This window comes from Rhinatrema bivittatum, chromosome 2 (assembly GCF_901001135.1).
Source record: "Rhinatrema bivittatum chromosome 2, aRhiBiv1.1, whole genome shotgun sequence".
Taxonomy (NCBI): domain Eukaryota; kingdom Metazoa; phylum Chordata; class Amphibia; order Gymnophiona; family Rhinatrematidae; genus Rhinatrema; species Rhinatrema bivittatum.
Genome location: NC_042616.1, coordinates 264,594,206 through 264,607,647, shown reverse-complemented (window position 1 = coordinate 264,607,647; position 13,442 = coordinate 264,594,206). Strand labels below are relative to the sequence as shown.

The window sequence follows — 13,442 nt, the reverse complement described above, 5'->3', positions numbered from 1 at the left end:
TCAATTTATTCTCCCTTAATCATACCACCACAGCCCATAAACAATCATTCAAAAGCAAAATATCCTCATCTAGCATAAAGCCAAAAGATCAAATTAAATTACCCAAGGGGGCCAAAAAGATATTAAAAAGCAGAGGAGACAGCAACAAACCCTGTGGTTCTCCTTGCCTAACTTCTTTAGAAGAGGAGCTTACCCCCTGAAAAACCATTTCTACTCTTCTGTGCAAAAAAATGGATCCATTTTAGAACCTGTCCCTCCGATCCAAGCTCTAAACAACAAACAGCCCAAGTGTGATGATCCACCAAATCAAAAGCACGAGACAAGTCCAAATTACAGACAATAAAAAGATTAAAGCCACTTCTACTTAAATCAGATTTTCAAATGGTTATTCAATCTATCATTTTCTCAGGTCTAGATTACTGTAATAGCCTTTTTTTTTTTTTTTTGGGGGGTCTGTCGGATTCCACCTTAAGACCATTGCAACAGATTCAGAATACTGCTGCTCGTTTATTAACAGGAGCACCTATGAGACATCACATCACCCCCATCCTGTATGGGTTACATTGGCTGCCCATCAAGTTTAGGGTGAAATACAAAATCTTATCATTAATTCACACACTATTACATGATCCGGATTCAACTTGGCTCTGCACCTCACTACGGTTATATAAGCCTACTAGAAATCTCAGATCTACCTCTAAATATCTACTTGATGTGCCTACAGTCAGACTGGCCAGACTAAATATAACCAGGGAGAGAGCGTTCTCTGTGGCGGGACCCATTCTTTGGAACTCGATTCCAAATACCTTGAGATCAATCACGGATCATAAGGAATTTAAGAAGGTTTTAAAAACCTACTTATTCAGGATAGCCTATGCAGGAATCGAGGAAATGAATACCTCTCCTCAAAGTTCTTCATAATATCAGTACTGGTTTATGATACATACTTGGAGCCTATTAGCATGTTTGTCGCTAACCACATGATAATTATGGCCTCTGGTTTCTTAACTTTTTTTTTTTTTAATATTTCTGACTTTTCTTGTTTCGTTATAAATTTTTAGTTAAGTTATGTAAAGAGTTAGGGATTATAACTACATGATGTATTTTTTTTTCAACCTTTTACTATATTTTATTTAATAATTTTTGTTTATTTTATTAATTTTATTATTATTATTTTGTCTTGTTATAAATTGAACTTGTGAACCGTTTTGATCGGACACTCTCCGTGAAAATCGGTATATAAAAGATTTTAAATAAATAAATAAATAAATAAATAACCAAGCAAGTGCTTTCCCCTACATCCAAACAGAGTAACACAGCATCCACCATGACACCAATACTCTCTCACTTCCATATCCAACCCAGCTTGCTCATCCTTTAATGTAATTATCAACCTCTTAACTGCCTCATGAAAATAAATTGCTCTATCTAGTAAATTCACATATACCAAATACCCCTCATCATCCCCTACCAATGATCTCGCTATTTTACTTTTTAATTAACATTTTTATTTAGAACAAGCAATGTTAGAACATAAGCAAACCGTACAGCATCATAGCTCTTCCCGCCCTCTCCCCCTTCCCACCCCCAGCTGCCTCTCCAAAAGAAAAGAAAAGATGATGTTTAGAAAACAAAAAGCAGCACGACTCTTTTGACTATGATACGAAGGTAATGACTAATGAAAAAGAACAAATATACCAGGTAACATCAACTTAGAGAAGATTTATGAATTGGAAACAATTCTCCATTGTAAATAAGGGTCCCAAATGGAGTGGAACATATTGAGTTTTTTGGTATTTTAGTGCTGTTAATATGTTCATTGTGCAAATTGTATCCAGCCATTTCAGAATTCTAAATAATGGAGAGATGTGGTCCAGTCTCCAAGAGAAAGGGATCTCCAATTGTGTTGCTATGCAAACGTGTAGAATCAAAGGATGGGGAGTTCGGTCTTCATCATAGATGGGATAATTCAACAAAGCCATGTTCCTTGTCAGTAGTATTGTACATTTTATATAATATTCCTGAGACTTGTTTCCAGAGAGATTGTACTACAACACAGTCCCACCACATATGTAAGAAGGTGCCACTAGAGGAACAACCCCACCAGCATCTGTCACTTAATTTAGGGGTAAATTTATGTAATTTGATTAGTGTAAAGTACCACCTATAAAGCAATTTGTCATTATTAAAGAGGAAATGGAGGATTTCCTTATAGAATGAAAAATATTAAACCAGGTGTCCTTGAATGGGACATAATCGAGATCATGCTCCCAAGCTCTTAGATGTGCGGATTTGTCCTTCAATTTAACATTTAGCAATTTGTACATTTTAGAGATTACCTTTTTCATGTGGTATGCCTGGTACGAGCGCTGGTATCACAGCCGAGGGATGGCCCCCAGAGATCCTTGTAGCTGGAGGGCGGTACAGGTCCAGGAGATCCAACAGGAGCTTCACCGTTTCCTTCAGGTTGAGCCTTTGGGTGTCAGGGCTGGCAGGACTTAGGCGGGGGTCTCCTGGTGCAGGATGGTCCAAGAAGAGGCGGTGTCAGGGAGTCCGGGTCGAGGCAGGCTGAAGACTGAAGAACTGTGGACAGCCCAGAAGTCAGGGCAGGAGGCGAGCAGGCTGGACGAGGAACCAGGCCAGGGGTCAGGGCAGGCAGCGGACTCACAGCAACCAGAAACAAGCCAAAGGTCAGGATGGGCTGCAGACAAGGAGAAACCAGGAAGCCAAGCCGAAGTCGAGACCAAGAAGACAATCCGAGGGACAAGGAGCCAGGAACTGGAACCACGGGCGAAGGGCAGGCAGGGACCTCAGGAACAGGCAGGAACTCAGGAACAAGCAGGAATGCAGCAACACACACTCAAAGAGTAGGACCTGTTGCCAAGGCAAAGAACGCTGGTCTGAGCTGGACTTAAATAGCCCGGGCGTCTGACGTCATCTTCGGGGGCCGGGCCGAGGTTTCCCGCCATGGCCCCTTTCAGGACTAGAAAACACAATACAATAGGCTCACTGACAAATATATTTGGGGTGGACCGGAAAGGGGTTAAGACGTGGCAGATACCACGTGTGCCTAGGAAGGCATACGCAGGAAGCCTGCCGGCGGCATCCCGGACCGCGTGGGAGGCCTGCCGCGGCCGGGAATTGAAGCGGCTGTCTCGTACCGCTGGAAGGTGGTATCCGGCAGCGGGGCCTGCTGGAACGGGTAAGGGGACCCGGCTGTGGGGGACCGCGGCTGGGATTCCCAACAAATTTTTCAATGTGAAGTGAGCCTCTGTCATGAATACTAGTTATAAAGGGGCAGATTTTAAAAGCCCTACGTGCATAAATCCAGCTGGATTTACGCGCGCAGGAGGGTTACGCTCGCCGAGCCTATTTTGCATAGGCCCGCGACACGTGCAAGCCCCGGGATGCACGTATGTCCCGGGGCTTGAAAAAAGGAGCGGGGTGCGGCCAGAGGCCTTCGTAGGGCCACTTGGCCGGTGCACGCACCCTATGCCTGCCCAAAGGCAGGTGCAACTTCTAAAATAAAGGTCAAGGAGGGTTTTAGGTAGGGCTGGGGGGTGGGTTAGGTAGGGGAAGGGAGGGGAAGGTGGGGGGGGGGGTGGAAGGAAAGTTCCCTCCGATTTCGGAGCGGCCTCGGAGGAAACAGGGAAAGCCATCGGGGCTCCCCTAGGGCTCGGCGCATGCAAGGTGCACAAGTGTGCACCCCCTTGCGGGTGCCGACACCGGATTTTATAACATGTGCGCGGCTGTGCATGCATGTTATAAAATCGGGCGTAGATTTGTGTGCCCAGGGTTGCGCGCACAAATCTACGCCAGCGCGGAGGTATTAAAATCTGGCCTCGCCCCTTTCACAAAGCCCCGGGACATACGCGCATCCCGGGACTTGCGCGCATCGCCGGGCCTATGCAAAATAGGCTCGGCACGCACATAACCCTTTGAAAATCTGGCCCAAAATGTTTAATTTGCATGTATGAGAGAAATTCGGAATCCGGCAATTTATATTTGTCCCTTAAAGTGTTAAAGGATAACAACTTCCTATTGGTACAAACATTTTCAATAAGTAAAAGATCTCACTCTTTCCAACACTTAAAGGTTTTTAACGATAAGCAAGGAGGAAAAGATAGATTGTGGAAAAGATGGGATAATGGAAAATAAGACCTCGACCCTACCAGGCTGCGCTTCCAAACATCTCACACTTTTAAGGTGCGTCTAGTGGTTGGGGTCATGTTTAGACAATGTCATCAAGTTTGTCTGGGTTGCCAAACTGCAGCTGAAAGGGGCATTGCTCCATTGCTTCTAGCCAGCATTGCTCCATTTGAACCCATTGTTTGCGAGTGGTTGGGTTACGCCAATCAGTAATGGAGCGAAGCTGGGCTGCAGCGTAGTAGCAGGTTAAGTTGGGGACATCTAAGCCTCCTAGATCTTTAGTCTGATAAAGGACCAAGCAAGCGACTCTGGGAAGATGTCTCTTCCATATAAAATGGAAGAGTTTTGTTTGCCATTGTTTAAGCAAAGTGTTAGGAATTGGGCCCCTGAATGAAAATAATTAGCCTTATTCATCGCGTTTTGCAGTTTTGTTTTAATATCGTTTTTTTTATTGAGTGATTCCTATCATGCAGGCTGCTTCCAAATTACTCTGGCACTACAATTGTCCTGCACCCCAGCCCAGAACAGCAAGGGCCTTAAGTTGAATTTGAGCCATACACCGTCCATATTTTCACAAGACTGAGAGTGAGAGGTCAGCATGAAATTATGGGCACCACACAACTCACTCTTGCTGAGAGCCATGCAGAGTTGGAACGTAAGGCATTCGCTGTTCCAGGGATGGCATGGAATGACTGCAGCGGCAGAGCAAGGTGGCTGACGGACTGGTAGGGGAGAACTGCATCGGCTGAACGGTTGAATCGTTAGGGGGAGAATGGGGAAGGAGCAGGCTGGCTGACTGGTTTGGGTGGGGGCAGACTGGCCGACTGGTTTGGAGAAAGAGAAAGATGGCTGGCTGGATGGAGTTAGGGCAGGATGAAGGACTGGTGGAGGGTAGTTGGGAATTTAGAGAGTGCGTGCACACGTGTGTTTGTCTGAGAGAAGAGAAAAAGAGGTGATGGCCAGGGTGAGTAAAAGGGAGCAGATGAACATCTATTGCTTTATGATCAGAGCTTCTGGTTTTTGTGGGTTTTAATTAGGCAATCTGCAGAGTCCAAGAGAAGTTCTGAGTTGCAGACAGTACAGACATCTTCAGACTTGTTTCTTTGTATTTTGTAACTAGCTTGAAGCAAGTATTTTGGGCTGGCAGCCAGAAAAAAAAAGTGTGCACATAAATAAACTGTTGGCATTTGTGACAACAACCACGAACAGTGGTAACAATACTGGATGCTGCAAGAAGTCGGCGCTGCATGCAGCTCGGAGCATCTCTGAGCAAATTGCCAACTAAAATCAACAAACTGCAGGGCACCTTAACTGGTTTTATTACTTTATTCTTTGGGACTACCTATTCTACCTGAATATAACTTGCCTTGAGCAATCAGTAACAAAGGCATGAGCTAAATGCACAGCAAGGAATTTTGCAGTAAAACTAAAAGAGCACCTTTGAAAAATAATATTTTCTGTATAACAGTTTAAATTTATTACTCAAAGCCAGTGATTATACTGTGCTATTCTGATAAATACAGTATGTTGAATTTGGCAGAATTTTCAAATACAGAATTTTTCACTTTCTTTTTTGGCACAGAATTCCCCCAGTATTAACACCAGTATATAGTTCGGTAGGGCCAGATTTTCAGCGAGCAGCGTTCAAGCGCTGATGTAAAATCAATATGTCATGCACTCTCCTAATGATTTTCAATGTAGTTGGTGGGGAAATTTTTCTCATCACTATCTAGCGCGTGTGGTTTACGTTTTAGGGAGCCCGAAAATCAGTTCTGTCCAGGAGGGGTCGCTCGAAGCAAAAAAAACAAAAAAAAATCCAAAACGCCCCAGGCCCTGGCCTAGCTCAGCTCAGGAGTAGCACCAAGAAACCACGTGACCGCCTTAAGGTGGCCCGAGGGCGAGGCTAGCAGAAGCGCTTGGATGAGCATCCGCCTGCCCTTTCCCGGTGTTGGGTGCTGTGAGCTCGTCCTCCTCCTCCTCCTCCTCCTCCATTCTCGCTCCCTCCCCCCCGGATTAACGCGTGTGCTCTGCCGCTGCTTCCTGTTTACCAGCAGTTCCCCTTCCAGCGAGCGGAGTGAGTAGCGATCTTCTGCCTGGAGTCCGGGGAGGGTGCAGCGAGATCTCGGACCCCCAGCTTCAGAAAGGAAGTGAAGGCGTGCGATCTCGTGCTTTGCCCTCGGAGAGACCGCGCTTCCCCCCTCCTCCCCGCCCAAGTTCAGGTTAGCGAGAAGTTTGCAGCGGGCGGGCGTGCCTGGCCCGTGCTGACAGGAGGGTGGATCCGCTTTGCCCGAGCCGTGCACGGGGCAACCCCGGAGCTCACGCTCCTTCCAGGGGCGCAGCAGCAGCAGCGGCAGCGGTTCTCCGGAGTGACTCCGGGAAGCTTGCAGCCTTGACTCGGAGTGATCCGGACTGAGCCCGGAAAGGGGGTAATGGAGGTGCAGACCTGACTCTGCATAATCCGGAGTGACACCGGGAAGGGGTTTGTGTGTGCACGCTCTTCCACCTCAAAAACAGTTGCTTTTCTCCGTAAAGCGAGGCGCCGGGGGTGGAGGCTACTTGGCGTGCGCTGCGCCCATCGGTTCCGCGTTCTTCCTTTTTCTGTTGCAGGTTCTTGCTTTGCCTCTTTCTCACCGGTCTCTCTCTCCTCCCCAGTTCCCTTTCTCGCAGTGTGTTGGCTGGAATGAGGTGTGACTCGTCCATGCTGCCTAATGCTCGGATTTGGCAGCAGATCGGGTCGGACTCTATTTCTGGCCCGGGCCGCAGGCCAGCAGCAGCAGCAGATCTGGCTGGGATGTGTCGGAGAGTTCCCTGAACCTCCTCTCTCTCGCCAGGACTCAGGGAGAGGTTTTCTTTTTCGCTTTTAACTGCTCTGTTTTTCAGGGGCTTGTTGTTCTGTTGCTGGGTTTTGTTTTTTTTTGTTCTCTTCAGTAAAGTCCGTTTCCATTTTATTTCTCTCTGATTATATTGTTCTTGTCTTTTGTTGTTAAGGAGAAGATCTGCTCAGTCTCCTTTCACCATTTCTTTGAAGATCGCTCGTCAGGATGTCAGAACTGATTTCAGGTATGTTAGATCTATTTTTTTTCCCCTCAGCGTTTCCCTCTTCGCCCCCTTAAGATGAAGGTGGCTGATAATGGGTTGAAGTGTGTGCTGATAAACCATTCAGGAAGTTGTAAGGCTAAGGTTACAACTTTTTTTTTTCAAAATCTGTGGATGATAACAGCTTTTGTGTGTGGTTTGCTTTCAGGTTTCCTGGTGTCTGCTTTTAAATTGTTACTCAGGTGATGAGAGTTCCTGTGTAGAGCTGAGACCTCTAGGGTGCCTCTGTAATGCGCTCTGAGCTGTTCAGTCTTCCGCTTTGTGTCGCTTTTTTTTTTTTTTTGCCTGCTCATCTTCTGTCCTTTGAGATTGAAGCCTGAAGCGCTGGCTGTTTTCTGCCTGAGGCTGGGAGCCCTCGAGCATTCAGCTGACATCTGTAAAATGGTTGAATTAGTAGAAGCTTTAATCTTGTGACCAATAAGGCTAGTTATGGAGGCTTAATCTCCAGTTACTGTACATTTAGGCATCTGTCTAAAGCAGGAGTCACAATCTCGGGATAAGAGGTTGATGTGACATCGGTTTTTGGTGTGGCAAGGAGGTTAACAGAATGAGTACCTCCCTCCCCCCATTCTTCCCAGTTTCCCCTCTGGCTTTCTCTACCTATGGTGGCTCTCTCAGCGCTCTGGCCGCAGCAGTATGGGACAGTTAAAGTGCTCCGCTCTCTGGACCCCCAACTCGTTCCCTATGGTCTGTGATGTCTGTTTCTAAAAGGGAGGTATTACTGCATGGATAGGGCTACTTCAGGGACAGTGAGAGCCCTGCTTTTACTGTGCCTTCACTGCCTTTGCCTGCATTTGTTTCTGTGCCAGCAGGCTGCAAATGAGAGGTTTGTGAGCAGAGCGTGGCTCCTGGGCTGTGAATTTTGCAATCTGTGATATCCACACCTGTAAACCTGCTTATCTTTCTCCACGTTCCTATGTCTATTATTTTGTGGCATTACCCACAGAAAGAACATGTCCAAAGCTTTGCTTTCTCTTTTCTCTGTGCAGGAGGAAAGCTTTAAGCACGGTAGGAGCATGGTTTGATATGCGTTGGAATGCATGCAACGGAGTTGGGCAGCTGAAAGGTTTCACTGTTACACAGTGACTTTTATCACTAGAAGACAAGGTTTCAGGCTGTAAATCTTAGTTTGGAATTTTTTTGGGAAATCGGGTTTTAAGGGCTCTGGCTTCTATATACAAAAGAATAGGGATGTGCATTTGTTTGTAATGAAATAGGAAATATAGATGATATTTCCTATTTCGTCACGGTTCGGGGGGTTGACGAAATGATAGGAAAACCCACAAAATTTTGTGTGGTTTTCTTTTTTTTTTTTTTTTTTGGGGGGTGGGGGAGGAGAAAGGGCACATTAAAAAAACAAAACCCAAACCTACCCCAACCCTTCAAATTTAATTAATTGCAAACCCCCCCAAGACTTATCAAAAGTTCCTGGTGGTCCAGCGGGGTCCCGGGAGCGATCTCCCCCTCTCGGGCCGTTGGCTGCCACTAATTAAAATGGCACTGATGACCCTTTGCCTTTACCATGTGACAGGGGCTATCGGTACCATTGGCCGGCCCCTGCCACATGGTAGGAGCAATGGATGGCCCGCAACATTTTTTAAGATGGTGCCGGCCATCCATTGCTCCTACCATGTGACAGAGGCCGGCCAATGGCACAGATAGCCCCTGTCACGTGGTAAGGGCAGAGGGCCACGACTCTATTTTGTTTACTGGCAGCTGACTGCCCGAGAACGGGAGATCGCTCCCGGGACCCCAGCTGGACCACCAGGGACTTTTGGCAGGTTTTGTGGGGGGGGGGGGGGGTGGTAATTAAATCTGAAGGGTTGGGGTGGGTTTTTTTTTTTTCCTGCTGCGGGAAACGAAATTTCCTGCAGCGGGCCGATAACAAAGGCTGAACCGACAGGTTCGGCCGAATCACATCTCTACAAAATAATATAGATTTTGAGGGCCTTCAGTGGTTTATTCTTTAAACTAAGTAGGACTCTGAGTTTAAAATAGTCTAGATAGCAAATCATCTGGAACCACAATTAGAAAATGGACCTTATTAATTTTTGTCTTAGTGTCCAGTCAGATGAATCCAGAACAAGTGGCTTATGTACCTCTACCAGCAGATGGAGATGGAGCAAGCTGACATCACAGTATATATACCCCTGCAGTGACCTCAGTCCGCCAGTATTCTCCGTCTCCAGCAGATGGTGGACATGCATCTCCCCACTGGGGATTGTTTCATTCTGCTCTCCTGCGGTGATAGCACATGGTCCCTCCCCCAGTTGAGAATTCCTGAGGTGATTTCCTGGTCCCTCAGATGAGTGCCTTGTTCTGGTGCTGTGGTCCCTCAAACGAGTGCCTTTGTTTTCAGCCGGCATGGACTTAGCTGCTTGAGCAGCTGAAAGGTAGCGGGTGCAGGAAGCCGAGTGCGGAGGTGATGGCACATGCCCTGACTCCTCTCTCCCCCCCCCCCCCCCCCCCCCCCCTACACAGCCGGAGACCATTTCTGTACTCAGCCAGGTACGGCTGAGTTCCGGGAAATTTAAAAAAAAAAAAAAGGAAACTTACAGAGACTTGGAGAGATGTTTTTTGTTGTGCAGGGCTCCCTTCGCCGTCAGTCTGATGTTCATCCCACTCCGTGGAGGTCGAGGGACGTGGGCAGCCTGGCGGGTTGAGCAACCTCCTCAGGCTGCGCCCCGCTCCGAGGCATTTCGCTGCACACTGGCCAGGTAGCAACGACTTTTTGCGCGCTTACTAAGGCTGCCCTCTACAGCATTATCAGTCCAGCTGTGTGTCCAGGTTGTGCGCTCTGTTTTTGGGTGCACAGTCGGGCTTGTAATCTGTTCGCCCGCGTTAAGCGCTGCTTGCCTCTGTGCACAAGTAGTGCTGGGCGATTAAGCTTTGGGCACTTAATTTTTTTGGTCACCTAGGTAAGTGCCTAGGTGTATGAGTGCCTGAGTTTTGCCCACATAATTTTTGAGTGCCTAGTTGAGCACTTAAAAAAAAACAAAAAACCAGCAGCTAGACGCATGCCTCCGGCCCCTGCTCGGGGCACTGTTGGCCATAATGACGTCTGTACCTAAGAATATTTAAGCGTCTTTCTCTTTGCAGATTTGTGCCAGCACTGTTTGGAGGCACAGGGAGAATTGTCTTCCTCTGATTTCAGTAAGGCTAGTTGTTCCCAGCCAGATGTGGGTTTAGGTTCAGGTGGGGTGCCTGATTTTGGAACTCCCCTAACTGGTTCTTTGGCAGGGGAAGGTGGCTCAGTGAGTACTCCTCAGGCTCCTCCTGGACTGGATACCTCTACTCCTTCATGGATAGAACTTTTCCAGGGGTTGCAATCCTTCAGGTGCATTCTTCGGTCCTGTCCAATGCTATTCGGGCAGAGGCACCTTGCCTGGACTTTCTAGTCGGCGCCGGAGTACACTTTGAGCGGCAGCAGAACCTCTGGATATAGTTCTGGATGGCATGGATGAACTGCCAGTTCTGAATTCCCAGACCTTAAAAATGCTTGGAGATCCTGGATCTGATTCATTGTCTGAACCAAAGAGAAATTCCATTTTGGTTTCCTTGCGTAAAGCTTCTTGTTTTTTTCCCCATGATGGAGGCCATTCAAGAATCGATTGATCTCGACTGGGGCGCCCCAGAGGCTCATTTCAAAGGGGGTCAGATTTTGGAAGGCCTGTACCCTCTGGATCCAGTGATAAGAGAGCACCTACATTTTCCCAAGGTAGATGCACATGGGTGTGTGTGTAGTCTCCAAGCGAACCTCTATTCCCATGGAAGGAGGAGTGGCCTTGGAGGATGCTCATGATAAAAAGATTGAGACTATCCGTAAGCAAGCATTTGAAGATGTAGCAGTGCCCTTGCAGATCACTTCTTGTTGTTGTTCCTTGGTGGCTCGCTCTTGTTTGCTTCTCTCCCAGGAGGTTGATGACTCTGGAGTAAATCCCAAGGCAGTTATGAAACCAGCTGCTGCCACCTTGACAGATGTGAAACATGATTTGGTCTGCATTTCAGCCAGAGGGTTGGCTTCGATAGTAGTGGCCAGGCATCAATTATGGTTGAGAAATTGGTCAGCTGATGCGACCTCCAGAGCTAATTTCAACAACTTGCCCTTTCACGACTCACCTTTGTTTGTTTGGTAGCGAGTTGGAGAAACTGGCCAGTAAGTGGGGCGAATCTCCGGTTCCTTGTTTACCAGAAGGTAAGAAGTAGGCTGAGTGCTCCCTTGACAGGAGAGGTCATGTTAAAATATTCAAGCTTTTTTGGCCATATAGGGGAGCGATCTTCCAGAGGACTCAACCGTTTCTAGGTCTCAGTCCTTTTGTCCCCGAGAACCCAGAAGAGGCACAGGCTCGGGTAATGGAACCTCCCGCACCTCCCAATGAATTTTGGCTCACCCATCCCTGGGAAGAGGAGATGGGGAGATGTCTGTCTGTCTCTCTCTCATATATATCAGAGGTGGGTTCTAGAATTGATACAAGAAGGATATGCAATGGAGTTTTGCAGTGTTCCTCTGGACATGTTCATGGAATCTCCCTGCCCCTCCCCACAGAAGAAGCAGACAATGGAAGGTACATTGGAAGGCTCCTCAGTCTGAGGGCTGTGGTCCCAGTACCTATATCTCAAGAAAATTCAGGGCAATATCCCATTTATTTTGATGTGCCAAAGATGGAGGGCTCTTTTTTTTTTTGTCCCATCCTGGACCTCAAAGGTGAAACCATCATCTGCGAGTGAAACATTTTTGCATGGAAGTCGTGCAGTTGGGGGAATTTCTGACTTCTCTGGATTTGTCTGAGACGTATCTTCTCATTCCCATCAGACTAGAACATCAACACTTCAGCAGTTCGCACTTCTGAGCCACCACCTTCAGTTTTGGTGCTGTTCTTTGGTCTGGACACCGCTCCCAGAACCTTTTCCAAGGTAATGGTGGTAGTTGCGGCAGAGTTGAGAGAGGATGGAAGCCTAGTACACCCGTATTTGGATGACTGGCTGATTTGCACCGAGTCGCTGAAGGAGAGCCATCTGGTGACTCACAAGGTGATTTCTCTGTTGCGGGAACTCGGCTGGGTGGTCAACTAGCCATGAGCAGCCTTCAGCCTACTCAGTCGCTGGAATACCTGGAAGTTCGGTTCAGCACAAAGCAGGACAAAGTGTTCCTGCTGGAAGTTCAAATTCAGAAGTTGCTAGCTCAACTCTGTCTGTTGTTGAAATCTTTGCGCCCGACCATATGGTCTTACTTGCAAGTCCTTGGCTTAATGGTGGCGACTCTGGAAGTGGTACCGTAGGCGAGGTCGCATATCTGCCTTCTTGGTGGATTCTGTAGTTTCAGGACTGTTTGATTCAGCTCCACCTGCCAATGTAGGTTGCCTCCCAACTGCAGTGGTGGCTGTAGGCAGATCATAAACAGAAGGGAGTTTCTCTGACTGGCTAGAACTGACAATAGATGTGAGTCTCCTTGGTTGGGGAACTCACTATCAGGAGTTAACAGTGCAAGGATGCACTGCATCCTTGCACTGCAGAGAGACTCTGCAGTGCAGTGTCTCTCTGGAACATCAATTGACTGGAAGCCAGACCAGTCTGATGGGCATGTTTACAGTTTGGCGACAGGATTGATCAGTCCGAATAATGTCTGACAACGCAATGACTGTGGCTTACATCATAGAAACATAGAAACATAGAAATGACGGCAGAAGAAGACCAAATGGCCCATCCAGTCTGCCCAGCAAGCTTCCCTCATTTTTTCTCTCATACTTATCTGTTTCTCTTAGCTCTTGGTTCTAATTCCCTTCCACCCCCGCCATTAATGTAGAGAGCGGTGATGGAGCTGCATCCAAGTGAAATATCTAGCTTGATTAGTTAGAGGTAGTAGGGGTAGTAACCGCCGCAATAAGCAAGCTACACCCATGCTTATTTGTTTTTACCCAGATTATGTTATACAGCCCTTATTGGTTGTTTATCTTCTCCCCTGCCGTTGAAGCAGGGAGCTATGCTGGATATGCGTGAGGTATCAGTTTTTTTCTTCTCCCCTGCCGTTGAAGCAGAGAGCTATGCTGGATATGCATCGAAAGTGAAGTATCAGGCACATTTATTTTGGGGTAGTAACTGCCGTAACAAGCCAGCTACTCCCCGCTTTGTGAGTGTGAATACTTTTTTCTTCTCCCCTGCCGTTTAAGCAGAGAGCTCTGCTGGATGTGTGAAGTAAC

General features: G+C 47.3%; 1 protein-coding gene across 6 annotated transcripts in view; it reads left to right on the top strand.

Moving 5' to 3' along the window:
• The first annotated feature begins 6,062 nt into the window (after positions 1–6,062).
• Positions 6,063–13,442, top strand: part of LIMD1 (LIM domains containing 1) — a 136,256-nt gene continuing 128,876 nt past the window's right edge. For 3 of the 6 annotated variants that reach the window (XM_029589473.1, XM_029589468.1, XM_029589472.1), the window contains exons 1-2: positions 6,067–6,368; positions 7,138–7,209. The gene's annotated coding sequence lies outside the window, so the exon portion shown is untranslated. Of the gene's footprint in view, positions 6,369–6,416; positions 6,576–7,137; positions 7,210–13,442 lie in introns of those variants that run through there. The other 3 variants (XM_029589474.1, XM_029589469.1, XM_029589470.1) reach the window with 3 other exon arrangements.